Below are 14950 nucleotides of genomic sequence, written 5' to 3' on the forward strand. Positions count from 1 at the left end.
TATTTGAGAAAGATTCTAAAGAAGAATTTTAAGAAAGGCAAAGGATAATTTTGCAGTGCACCTTGGAAAATTTCTTCAAATGAAGCATTATTTACAGAATTGTCTTACGAGTTTTTAACTTGACTGAAATTTCAGAGAGAACAGGGCAGAGCTGGACGGTACCAAAGCGTCTCTTGCTCAGCAGCCTCTGTTACGTATGTGTGTGCATAATGTCTGCACGAGGGGGTGTGTGGAGGTGTTTGTTAGTTATCACTAAAATGTAATTGAAAATAATGTACACACAAAAGAGGATGTATTTTATGTATACATTTGAATTATAATAATAAAATGTCAAAATTACATTTTAAAATGATAGTGGTACAGGTTTCTCCTTGTATTTTTCTCAATATTGTCTTTATACATTTTGTGGTAGGCTATTAGCAGCATTCAAGTTTAGAGTTTTTGTTTTTGCTTTTGTGTTCTGAAACTTTTATAAACAGCATGGCCAATCTATGAGAACCTTTATCTAAAATTTTGTTTGGGGTTATTTGGTTGATGCAGGTAATATGAGCAATCACTCCTAGCTCAAGTGACTGTTAATTTACATCTGGCAATTTCCATGAGGGACGTTTCTGTTTCGTCATGTTATTCTTCATGAGGGTCAACAGCCAAGCCATCCTCTGTCTAATTGAGATGGTTGTTTATGTTTTTGCTTTGCCTGTTTCAGCCACTAAAGTTCTCCTTTGAGGGGTCTTGAATTCAGGCAGGGATTTTTGCCCAGTCTCACATTCGGCTGAGGCCTATGCAATTGATCAGAAGGTCTTTAACACACAACCTCTTGAATGCCAGATAACGGCAGATACTCCTAGAGAGAATACATCTTCCTTCTAATTTACCTTTGTGATTTTTGTTTTCTTGCCTTATGTAACCTCTGCATAACTCCTGTGGTCTTGCTATTATCTTGGCCATGTTTAAAAATAATTTTTAAAAAACTGTATTAATAATTAATATATATTAATGTGTTGTGTGTTGGGTTACTCTCACCATATAGCTCACCATTTTTCAAGAAATGAAAGAAAGTCCACATGTATCCTTTTGTCTACTGTCGTTGGTCTTTCTCACTGACCCTTCACACATCCGGTCTTAGGCTTCCATCATCATTGAGTCTTCTTCCTCCCTTGGTTGCCGAAGTAAATTCCTTTCCTTGATCCGTGAAGAGTCGTGTGTGAGTCTTCTTTCAAGATGAGTTCCAGCCAGGCCCTTAGGATCACCTGGCTTAGGTCTTTCCCTACACCTTACCAAACCAAACCAAACTAAGCCAAACCACTCTCTAAGCTAATGCTAGAGCCACCAGTTAAAATAAAATTTAACTTCTCATACCCATATAAGACTCATAATTACAAATAATTATACATTTTGTGAGGAAAATCATAGATTTTCATGGCAGAAAATAACGGGTGAATTATTTGGTTTGGTGGATCATGGAAAACCTCTTTGAACCAATACTTTATTTTGATTATTCTGGAAAACCTGGAATTTATATAATTCCTCATCTGCATATTTGAAATTCCAGTATCCAAAGTCAGCTTATAGTTTTGTTCTTTCCTCTCCTTGGAATTGTTCAACTTTTCTTGAACAATTCTGCAAAGAATTTCCTAACCAGATAGTTCACAATCCTAGTCACCTGAGCTGGAAATACACTAATATTTATCTGTTTATGTAACATATTCAGATCAAGCAGAAACTCTTGAATTTGGTTATTACAGAAAGCAGTAGAATTATACTACTATTTTCCTTGATCTGTAAACTCTGTTTTCATGAATCCAGCCCCAAGATTTCTTTTACTTTTAAGCTGATCTGCAAAGAGTTTTTAGTCAATTATTCATAAGTTTTCTAGCAATTTATTTTATAAAACTAAATTCTATAAATTATCATTAATATCAATAATTATGTTTGATTACATATATTACATGAATTATTCATCTCAGATTTGTGATGTCTGAAAATTAAACATATTTTGATATTTATAAGAACTGCTAATAGACTGATATAAGCCTGAAAAGTAAGACACTTTGTATAATGTTCTATAGCTAAACATGATCAACTTTTTCTCCTTTTTTTCACTAGTCATCGTAATTACTTGGATACAAAGATAAAATATTTTAAAATTAATATCCTTTGTATGGCCATTTAGCTAAATAGAATCTATAGTACTTATGTTCTACTTATTTTCTAGCTAGTATTCTTTTGTTAGATACAAAGACACAGTAATTTGTAAACATTTCTGTTAAAATGCATGGATATTATATACAGTGGACTGAGGGCTTGTGTTTCCTCAAAATTCATATGTTGAAATCCCAACCCCTCAAAGTGATAGTATTAGGAGATGAGGACTTTAGAAGGTAGTTAGGTCACGAGGGTAGAGCCCTCATACATAGAATTAGTGCCCTTATGAATTAGATCCCAGACAGCAATCTAGTAGTCTTTTCTACCACATGAGTACATGTCAAGTTGGCAGTCTGCAACCGGGAAGGGTGCCCTCACCAGAACCCAATCATGCTGGCACCCTGATTTCAGACTTTTGGCCTCCAGAACTACAAAAAATAAATTTCTGTTTTTATAAGCCATCCGGTCTGTGGTATGTTGTTATAGCAGCCAGAATGAACTAAGAAATTTTATCTATCTGGTTTCCAAAACCTCAGTATATTACATCGATCCAAAAAAATATGTGTGATTGGCTTGCCATGTCTTGATTTACGCATATATCCTTCTAAGGATCATTTTTAATTACTAATATTTTGTAATCATTAAAAATTAGTGTGCTCACCAGCAAATAGGTTATACAAAGAGTGCTGGAAATATTCCTTCAAAAACCACTATTTCAGATTTATGTTATGTTCAATAGCTGTCTTTTAAAAAAAAACAATTATTTTTTAGAAGTGTAGCAAAAAAAAAAAAGAAATAAAAAAATGTGGTCAGATTTACTAAACAGTGAATTTAGGATTTTATGAGATTATTTATTCTGTTTAGTCTATCCTTTTTTGAATAACAGTTTCTACAAAAATAGAGATAAAATAATAAATTTTGAAAATCACTGTTAATGTGACTGATGATTTGACTTTAGTTAAAATGTTACCTTTACTATAATAGATTAATATCTAATCACCATAATAAAAATAAAAACTTTACAAGCAAAGGTACTTGCTGACATTAATAGAATGAGCTTTCATTTATATTGTGAGTTTATTCTCTTGGGGTAATGTTTGAAAGAGAGTCCAAGGAAATATTTAAAATTTCTCCCCTTTTTTAAATTTAAGAATGCTTTTCTTTTAAATATGTAACTGATCAGAAGTGGTTTTTTTAGGTGAGTATTATCTTAGTTTATGATAAAATAATAAATCTTAGGATTTTCAAATGAATACAAATTTATCTATATTTCATACATGAATTCACAACATTAACATATCATTTTATCATGTACATATTAACAATGCAATTTTCCCTTTACATTACTTTATTTCTGGAAAAGTTGAAATAATTGCCAGAAATACAGAAAATTTAGTCGTGTTCTTTTTGTCTGTTGGCCAATATATCACTTAGTTGTCGGGTAGTTTATGAAATGGTAATGAATATTTTACTTTATTCTAGTTTACCAGTAACACTGCACCCTAAATTCAACTTCCATCCACACAATTCATCATTCACATGGCGTAATGTGGGTTTAAAGGTGACAAAAAATAATTAGGCTAGAAAAGAGTAACTACGTTTTACAGGCTCACAGTTTTTACTGAAACCCATTTGCTGCAACTGTGATGAAAGAAATACAGACTTTGAGACCCTGAACTACTCTATGAATATAAGCAATGGTGTATTATAGCAAAAAATATGAAATTAGTGTGTTTATATAAATTATTTAAGTCCCATAAAATAAATTATTTTATACTATTGTAATCAGAGCAGTAAAAGTTGGCAAGTGATATAAACTTAGCTTAAGTTATGATACCACTGAAATATTAATTCTTATTTGATATGTTTTACACAGGACCAAGCCAATATATCATAAATGATAAAGCGTACGTATAATCTAAAGTAATTAATAATTTCAAACATTTCATTCCTACTCTAATGACAACAATGATAACAATGATAATGATTTGGATGTAATGGCATCATTGCATAGATAAGTGTACCAGAACTTTTTCATAAGTATGTAATTCCACAGTGATTGATTGAATTTTATTAATCACAGCACAATATTTTCATTGAAATTTTGGCTTTTGGTCATAAATTTCAAAAAAAATTAAATTTTGGTTAGACACTCTGCTATGACTATGCTGAAATTAAACATTTGAACAAGTAATAAAGCAAATAAAATTAGCAGATATAAATAAAATGAACTGCCTTGTTTTCTATGATTTCCATTGTTGGAAGATATAATAAGATATTAGCTGATTATTTTACACTGAAATCATGCAGACAGGTCATTCCTTTCTATGTGCCAATAAGAGTAGCTTGAAAATATATTTTTTTAGTTGCCTGAAGAAAAGCAGACTAGAGAAAGAAGTATAAAAGAGCCAATATTTTACCTGGTAGAGTAGATATTCAACAAGTTACCCATGCACATTCCAAATACATCGAAATTAGATATGGAGAACTGAAACTATAATTTATAGATGCCATTCAAATGCACTACATCTTATAACTATAGCATTATTCCAAAGCACATTTTCTTCATGTGTAGCTGAACTATATTTCCTATGCTTGGAAAATTGACAAAATTTGTAGACAATAAAAATATCATGAAACATTGGAATAAATGCAAATTTTTCCATAGAGTAAAATAATACCTAATTAATGACAGGTGTTTTTATTGCGGAAGAAAGCATGCAGACAAATGGTTACTGTTGAAATAATTTGCTTAGACTTCCATGTAATTCTGCAGTACTCTAAGATAATTTAAATTTAACTTAGAATGTAAATTTTGGAATGGATAAGATATTCATTTATAATTCAATAAATACTTGAGCACCAGTTTCAGGCAATGTTGAAAGTACTTTTTTTAAAAAAAAATTTCCATAGGTTTTTGAAGAATAGGTGGCATTTAGTTACATAAATTCTTTAGTGATGATTTGTGAGATTTTGGTGCACTCATCACCTGAGCAGTATACACTGAACTCAATTTGTAGTCTTTTATCCCTCACCTTCTTTCCACCCTTTCATCCAGAGTCTGCAAAGCCCATTGTATAATTCTTATAACTTTACATTCTTATAGCTTAGTTCCTACTTATAAATGAGAACATATGATGTTTGGTCTTCCATTCCTGAGTTACTTCACTTAGAATGATAGTCTCCAATCTCATGCAGGTTGCTGTGAATGCTATTAACTCATTCCATTTTATGGCTGAATAATATTCTATCATATATATCATTTTTGCAATTGTGAATAGTGCTGCTATAAACATGTGCGTGCAAGTATTTTTTTTTCTACAATGACTTCTTTTTCTCTGGTAGATATCCAGTAGTAGGATTGCTAGATCAAATAGTAATTCTACTTTTAGTTCTTTAACAAATCTTCACACTGTTTGCCATAGCAGTTGCACTAGTTTACATTTCCACCAGCAGTACAGAAGTGTTTCTTATTCGCTGCATCCACACCAACATCTATTATTTTTTGATTTTTTGATTATGGCCATTCTTACAAGAGTAAGGTGGTATCATCAGATTGTGGTTTTGATTTGCATTTCCCTGATCATTAGTGGTGCTGAGCATTTTTTCATATGTTTATTGGCCATTTGTATATCTTGTTTTGAGAATTGTCTATTCATGTCCTTAGCCTGGTTTTTGATGGAATTGTTTGCTTTTTTCTTGCTAAGTTGTTTGAGTTCATTGTAGGTTCTGGATATTAGTCCTTTGTTGGATGTATAGATTGTAAAGATTTTCTCCCACTCTGTGACTGCTGACTGTGCCTTTCGCCATGCAAAAGCTCTTTAGTTTAATTAAGTCCAACCTATTTTTCTTTGTTTTTATTGCATTTGCTTTTGGTCTCTTGGTCATGAATTCTTTGCCTAAGCCAATGTCTAGAAGGGGTTTCCTGATGTTATCATTGATTTTTCTCTAGTGTTTTCCTCTTTGAAACGTGATTTATTTTTAAAATCTTATCTTTATAATTTTATTCTTTCTGCTTGCTTTGGGCTTAATTTACTTTTATTTTTCTACTTCCTGAATGTAAAAGGTTAGTTAATTAGAAATTTTTTAAAAAATAATATAATTGATTGCTATAAATTTCCCTAAAAATGCTACTTTATTTGCATATCATAAATTTTAATTCATAGCATTTCAACTTAATTCAAAATATTTCATAATTTCTTTATAATTTTCTCTTATACCCATATGGTTTTTTTAAATGTGTGTCATCAGGCCTATATGTTTTTTAGAAATGTGTTGCTTAATTTTTAATTGTTTACAGATCTATCATTTTCTGTTACTGATTTCTAATACAATTCTATTATACTCGGGAAATACTTTTTTCAAATACTTCTAATTGTGTAGGGCTTATATTATATCTTTCATTCTTTACTTGGTAACTAATGGCTTCAAAAATGTTGCACTGCTTTGTATGTAGTATGAGAATCTTATAACTAAATATTCCTAATCCTCATCTCCCATGTTTTGGGTTACTTTTTAAATTACATTTTTGTTTTTATTTATAAACTCACAATACTACTTTTTTTTAAGTCAGTGCTCAATTTTCTATTAGAGAAATTAATATATCAAAATATTTATACTTATCTTCATTTTAACTGTTAATAGTGATCTTTATTACCTTGTTTACATCCATATATGTATGTGTGTGTGCATCTATCATGTACCTATTATCTATCTATCTCTCTATCTCTCTATCTATCTATCTATCATCTATCTATCTACTGAAATTTATATCTTCTATCATATTCTTTCTGCCTGAGGAACTTGCTTTTCTTGTCTAGTAATCAATCCTCTCCTTTTCTGTTTGTTTAAAAAGTAGTCTTAATTTTTCCTTCATTTCTGAAAAATATTTTAACAGTATAGAATTCTGGGTTGATCCTTGTTTTCAAGAACTTTAAAGATGTTTCTGATAAGATGTCATTTGTAACTTTTACATTTGTTCCACTGAATGTAATTATTTTTCCACCTCTGGCTGTTTTTAAGATTTTCTAGTTATCTTGGTTTTCATCAGTTTGAATATATTTGTTCTAAGTATCTGGATTGGGGAGCTTGGTGGTAAGAGGTGGATTTCTCCTGCTTGGTGTTATTTGAGCTTCTTTTGTTGTGGTTTGGTGTCTTGCTTTATTTTTGAAAAATTCTTGGTCACTGCCTCTTCAACTATTTCTTCTGTATTGAATCTTCTTCTCAGATTCCAGTCACAGATAGGTTAGACCTTTTGATAGATCTGCAGTGGTATACCCTGCTTTTTTACACTGTTTTTTTCACTTTGTGTTTTAATTTGAGCAGTTTTTATTGACTTGTCTTCAAGTTCATTGGTTCTTTTTTTGACTACTGGTAAGCCCATCAATAGCATTCTTTGTCTATAAACTTTTCTATTCCAGATAGGATAATTTATTTTAGTTTTCATCTCTGCTAAGATTCCCTGATAGTGTAGAGTTGTCCATTTTTTCAACTAGAGCATTTAACATATCAATCATAATTATTTTATAATCCCTTTCTTGTAGTTTGGATGCCTGAGTCATATCTGATTCTAATGTTATTGATTGATTTGTCTCTTGACAGTGTATTGTTATTTCTTGCTTTTGTATGTGTGTCTTACGGTATTTGATTGATTGTCGGAGCCATTTGTTGAGCAGTAGAGTCTGGGGTAAATAGTATTTATTTCTAAAAACAGGCATGTCTGCTCTTTAGTGTGGGGGAGATGAGTCAGTTCAATCAGGAATTGAGTTGGATTCACTTTTGTTGGTCTTTGGTTACCGCTGGCTTCGAATTACTCTGAACTTACCTTGTGTTTTTGGTAAGGGTCAGTTTGCTAAAAGGCTTTTCTGAATATTCCAGCTCCTTGCTCCCTGTGTTTCTGAGGTTCAGAGATGCCGTATCCTCACTGTATTACCAGGTGTTGTTTGTTACTCAGCACCTACTAGCCTGAGAGGAGGGAACAGGGCTGTCTCTCTTGCCCTGGTTCAGCCTCAGGCTTAGGCAGATCCTCCTTCTTTGTTCTCAGGAAAGTGCTTCCTCAATAACTCTGCTCCTCTCCCAGCAGTGGAAAATCTCCAACTAGGTATTTTGTGTTTACCATTACATTTTTCTCAGGCAGAGTGTCACCCTTGTGCTCTAGCTGGCAACAAGCCTTTGCTGTCCTTTCCCCGGGCTCTGAAGGCTTTTTGTTCCTTAGAGGAGAGGAAACCTGATGGGGCTTCATGCCTTTCCCCTAGTACTGGCCATTCCCATCTGGCTCTCCATGCAAAGGAAGAGTGTCTCCAATCTCTCCCCTTGCCCTCAGTTATTCCCATATGGGAGAATCTGTAACTGGGTGTGAATTCCTCCCAAGTGGTCTGTGCCTCCCAAAGCTCTATACTGTCACTCAGGCCTGCACTTATTCTTCAGCAATTCATTGATGTTTTACCTAAATTCTTCTTGCCTGCTCATATTGAGACACCATCTTCCCATCTTTCAATGCTGCTACAAATTACTGGTGCTTGTGTCTTTTATCTCCTAAGAGGCATCTGTTTATGTTTCTTTGTTTAGATTTCAGGCTAGCAAGTAGGCCTACGAGCATCTCTGTGATAGGTTCAAAATGAGTTATGATTTTGTATATTATACAGACTTTTCTAGTTAGAATGGAAACCAAGCTCTTTGTAGCTTTCTACATTCTAGTGTAAAGCTGAAACAACCCCTTCCATTTTTTAGTGCATAATTTTAAAAATCAGCAGCATTTTTCTTCCATATTACTTCATATAATATGCATATCACGCAACCTTATATCTACCCTAAGACAAAGCAGCATATTGGACTGTATCAAGTAAGTGGCACTGCCATGCTGTACATTGTTGGACCTGCTTCGCCAGTACACTGTTCTGAATGATTCCAAGAAATAGAACTAATTGAAGAGAGATGTCTTACCTGTCATTTCACTAAAAGCAACTAATTTGGCTCCATTCAGTCTATTATTTTCCTTACTAATTTTATTGAAATTCTCCTTCCACTGATTTGGCAAAATATTTTCAGCAATGATTAATATTACCGTGCATAAGAAAAGAGGTCAGAAAATCTAATCTAGACTGACATGTCAAAATGAGGATAAAACAAATGCAAAAACCATTTTACGAGGTTAAAATTTGGGTGGTAAACCCAGTGAAACTCTGTTCCTCTCTTGTGGCATATGCCTTTGTCTGTGTTGTTACTTATTTGATAACTGTCTAATATCACCTCCACACACACACATACACTCTTATATGTTCTCCAGCTCTATTATAAACAGATAGCATCAGAACTGTGTAATTTTAGTTCCCAACATTGCTTCTTGCTCATTTTCAATAAAAAGGAATTTTTATAGTAAAAAAATTTAAATGTTCCACTCAGCTTCAAAAAGTATACCAAAATACCTCTTGCAATTACTGCAAAAAATAGGATCAACTCAACTTTTTAAACTGATAAGATTGAAAGAAAAACTTCTTTTTTGCAAATCTTGCCACAACACATTGCTGTTATTTAGATTAAAAATATAATTCTAGATGAAACAGGATTTCAAAAGATTAGAAAAGTTGGCAGAAGATAATAAACCTGGTAAATTTAAAATATAAGTTTCAACACAGGAAAGCATTTTTGAGCAAAGATATGACTAAGGAGGCCAACAAACTGGACATGGTTATGAAGTCTATTTATACAACAAGGTAAAGTAACGTGATTTTTATGTTACATTCACTTACACAAGGACATGATAATTTCCATGTGACTTTCTCCTGAATCTGCAGAGCAAACTGCAATGTTCTTGGATTATAAACTATGTTTATATAAGAAAACTGTATAACTAATGGGGTATTTATTTTTATTGTCAGTGTTTTGTATATGACAATGTGCTTTGTATATGTTTTAAAGTTCAATTATCATCAATAAAGATGAAAAGATGCATTCCCTAAATTGAAAATTATACATTAAATACATATTTAAATCTCTCATCAAAACACTACCTTGACTGAGAAGAAACCTAATGATTAGGTACGTTTTGCTTTGCCAAATACTATTTGTTATGGCTCAGTGGTGCTCTATCGTTTTGCAATGTATCACTTTGTATGCAGAACATAATTCCTTAAAGTTTCTATTTATAAAAGCTAAAGATAGAAAGTCTTATACTTTATAGCAAATGCTAGAAAGTGAACATAGATAATTTAAAATGAATGTTTTTGCCCCTTCTCCTTTAGTTCCTTAATATACGGTGGTTTCTAAGTCTGTATTTTAAATGATTTCAGCACTCCTATTTTCTATGTTACAAGGCAATCTGCCTGTGGTAGAAATAGTAATCAAACCTTGAATTCTATGGAAGGGTTACTCAAGTCACTTAGAAAAATATCTCTGAGACTACACAGTGTTGCCATATTCATGCTAATTAAAGGTCAACATGGCATTAAACATGTAACTTCTCAGGATAATTAAAAAGAGAAAATAAAGCCTGGGGGTATTACAAGGAATAAATGGAGTGTGGTATAGTCATAGTCACAGCAGAAATAAAAAGGAGGCCCAACGGCCCCTCCTTGTTCTGGCTGAGATTCCAACCCAGCATTAATCATCTCATTATAACCACTTCCTAGAGAGATGACTACTCCTAAGTAGGAAGACACAAATAGGTCCAATTATCCACCTCTTTCTAAACAAGTTTTAATTTCACAATAATTTATATTTGTACTTACCTGTACAAAAAAACTTATTCCTCCACATCTGTGTCCTCACCCCCTATAAGACTCTATAAATCCTCTAATTTGATCCAAACTCTTATCTTTCTCTGGTAACTCCAACTCCATTGATGGAAATTAGCATTGTATCAGAAAAATGACCACTTCCCTAAAATTCCTCCAATTAAAACTAAACATGTTTTAAAATTTTTGTTTTGTTTTTGTTTTTATCCTGAAGGCATTATTCTTCCTGCAGGACTATGAAGTTATGGCTACATTTTCTTCCCAATCCCCTTCTACCCCTAAGGTTGAATGTGGGACAGGTGTCCTCACAGATCCTTATCACCACCACTATTTCCCAGCACCTTCAAAACACAAGCAATTAAATATTGCCATCTGCTACAATTTCTTATTGCAGTCATCTATTTGCATGAAACCACTCTTTTCCATTCAGTTGAGAATTTTAGCTTTTAAATCCATCTTCCTGTCCATGATTATTCATATCAAAATCCCTGTTAGTTTCAGTGTTTACCTGGCCCCTTCCTGCTAGACATGTATACATCTGCTATGAAAACATTACAAAGTATGCCTATATGTATGTAGAGAACATAAAGGAATCTATATCTTTGTTTATAAAATATTCTCAAGTATTGACAAAGCCAGTCCTTATTCTATTTCTATAAAAGGTAGCAGATTTGGACTCATCTAAATTATCAAGCAAAATGTCTAACACATTTTAGGTCATTACCTTAAAGAAATAAAAGATTATCAGAGAGGTGTGTTTACTCAATTACTTTCTTATCCCTTGTATTTATTGCTCGCAGAATATATATTGAAATGAAGAAAAATCAGCTTTGAACTGGATCTAAGTCATCCTTCACACCATCTCAGAACCCGACTCAATTTAGTGCCTCAGTTATTTGGCCTTGTTCTGTCCTCTCCAAAGAACATTTCCTCTATGCCTTCTCTGCCACACCCCTGGGGTCACAACCATATTGAATATTATCAATGATTGTGCCACCTCAAAAATATAAATTTCAAACTATTTCTCTTACTAGTTTCTACTATCTTCTTAGCCCAATGTTCTAGAACTCATAGTCCCACAATTTTCAACCCCATTGGGCACTCTCATATACTGAACCTTACACTTCCTGTGGTCTACTATATACTACAAAAAGTAAAATCCATTTTTACCTGACTTAGAGTTCAAAATTAAAATTAGAGCCTTGAACAAATTATCAGTCTCCATACCTTTCTTTCTGAAGAATTTAATGTGAAATAACCCCCAGCCCTAGTTCTATACAACTTTCTGCCTTCCCTGCCTTTCAACCTGGATGCATATATAATGCTTTTCTGACTTTAAATTCATCACAACTTCATGTGTGCTTTCAGCCTCATCCTAAAATACTGTTGTGTTTTCATAGATCATTTGCTCACCCTCTCTGAGACGGTTACTTTAAATTTCTCATGTCTTTATTAACATTAATCCAAAACATTTCCTTTCCCTACTGTCAGCTGATTTTTGACTCTAAGAACATTTAAAAAAAAAAGGAGAATTTTATCACCATACCTCCAAATCTATTAACTTACCTGCATTTAGATACATGTCCTCTGTCTGGCTCCTTTTTTACCAAAAGATACACTTTCCATGTCTCCAGCCTGGGCAACGAGCGATACTCCATCTCAAAAAAAAAAGAAAAAGAAAAAGAAAAAAAAATCTAAGTGCCATTCTCTCCTTCCTATGAAAGGGCTTAACTCCACATTTTATTTCTCCAGTTGCATCAGTTTTCTACATTTGAGTGGCTCTATTGACTCACCACCATCAGTGTCGCTATAACAGTATTCATTTTTATTAAAAAACACCCATATTATTTGCAGCTCACACACTGCTCCTCATTACAGTAAAATACTGGATATGACTTGTTTATACTTACTGTTTTAAATTCTTCCCATTATATTCCCTCTTGCTACCACTTAACAAAACTCTCATTGTAACCACAAAAAAATAGATCTTAATTGTCCTTTCACTAATATTTAATAGGGTTTTAAATATTTTTCCGTCTGTGATCAATTCTTCCTTTGGTAAAATGATCTAATCCTTGTTGTTAAATACCATCTGCATAATATTGGGTCCCAGTTTGTATCTTTTATCTTGACCTCCTATCTAAAGTTCAGACTCACTTACCTGACTGCTTGCTCTCTTATTCTGTTTTGGCATTTTAATCTCAATATGTCCAAAAAAGAGTTTTTAATTTCCAATTCATCCAAATATTTTTCTTTGACAATATTTCCAGTTATAATCAATGACAATGTAGTCAACTACTTACTCAAGCCAAAGTCTCTGAGTCATTCTTGACTTTTCTTTCAACATACATTTAATTTATCAGCAAATTCTGTCATCTTTGTTAAAAATACATATAGAATATGAAAATCTCTTCCCACTTATGTGGTCTTTTCTGCTTCCCCTTATTTTAGAAATATATTTTGCCCTTTCCTTTTTGTTGGGTAGCAGCATGTCTGGTGGCCACAAAAATTGAGGGAGTTTTGGACGTGCAGGGAAGGCTGTGAACTGGGAGTCTGGGGCACGCAGGGAAGGGTGTGAAGTGGAAGTTTGGGACATGCAGGGAAGGTTGTGAAGTGGGAGTTTGGGACACGCAGAGAAGGCTGTGAAGGTATTGTCAGGTAGCCCTGGTAGGGGGTAGAGTGCACCTGACGCTGGTAGAGATAGCTGTCATTCTGCCATGGTTGAAATATTGGTTGTATTAAACAAACAAGTAAATAGGTCAAGGTGACAGGTTTCTCACTGTGTAGAGGAATAAATAAATATAAAACTATATATACATATATAAATACATGTAATCATGTTAATAGCTACACTTTCTATATAAATGTGTTTATTCTTGTTTCATTATATATGTGTGTACCTATAATATTCATATTACATATGAATATATAACATATGGATATATAACATATGTAATATGAACTAGAGTTCCTTGGAGAAATGAATAATTCCAGCACTAAAGCAAGAAAAAGTCAAATTGAGTCTGCAGCATCTTGTTATGCCAAAACTATGAAATGCTCAAAGAATCATGGCAATTTATCAGAAAGATACAGAAGTTATCAAGAAGAGATTCCTAATGACAACATTTGGACAATTAGAGCATCAAGGAAAATATTACATTAAATAGAAATTCATGTATCCATATGAAATCAATACATAAATAAATAGATGAGTAAGTATAAATGGTAAATAAGGGAAGGCTTTGCTTTCAGCCAGCCACAAAACAGAGAGTCATCAATGTTAAACATCAGAATGGTGACTGATTGAGGTAGTTGCCATCAATGAATGCCAATGCTGGACATTTGATGAGGGACAGAATATTTGCAATGTTTTTGAACCTGTTATCACATTGTGATTCGTTGATCGTAATTTTTTAAAAAATGATGAGTTGTGGTGATGTTTGGCAGACAACAACACAACAAGAATGCATGACCTGAGTCTGGTCAGAAGGAAATATCAGGTGGTCACAGATTGAAGGCCAAACCTTTTAAAATTATAAGAACAGGAGGGATATGGAAGAACTGAGAAGCTTTACAGACTAATGGAACCTGAAGAGACAAAACAAATGACTGCAGCACATGCTCATGAACAGGACTCTCAACAAGAAAAGGAAAAGAGCCAGTGTTGCAAGGATTGATGGATTTGCATGGCATTTCTTGGTTGGATGGTAGTGTGGTATCAGCTTTGATTTCCAGCTTTGGAGGACTGTATGATGATTATCTGGGCCAATGTTCTTGTCCTTGGAAGGTTCACACTGGAGCATTTGGGGATGATGCAACACCAAGTTAGCAGTTTTCTCACAAATGTTTCCAAAAAAAGAGTAAAGAAAGAGATGCAGTAAAGCATCAACAGTATTAAAATAAATTATGAAGAATTATTTAAAATGCATAGATAAGTTAACTCCAACCAAAAGATAAAGAAGAACAAAGCACTCGGATTAATTATATGTCAATTATATGGTAAATACTTGATGTTGGTTATATTGTAAACACAAACAACAAATATTCCATTCACAATATAGAAGTGTAATACT

Source organism: Pan paniscus, chromosome 3, assembly GCF_029289425.2.
Source record: "Pan paniscus chromosome 3, NHGRI_mPanPan1-v2.0_pri, whole genome shotgun sequence".
Taxonomy (NCBI): Eukaryota; Metazoa; Chordata; class Mammalia; order Primates; family Hominidae; genus Pan; species Pan paniscus.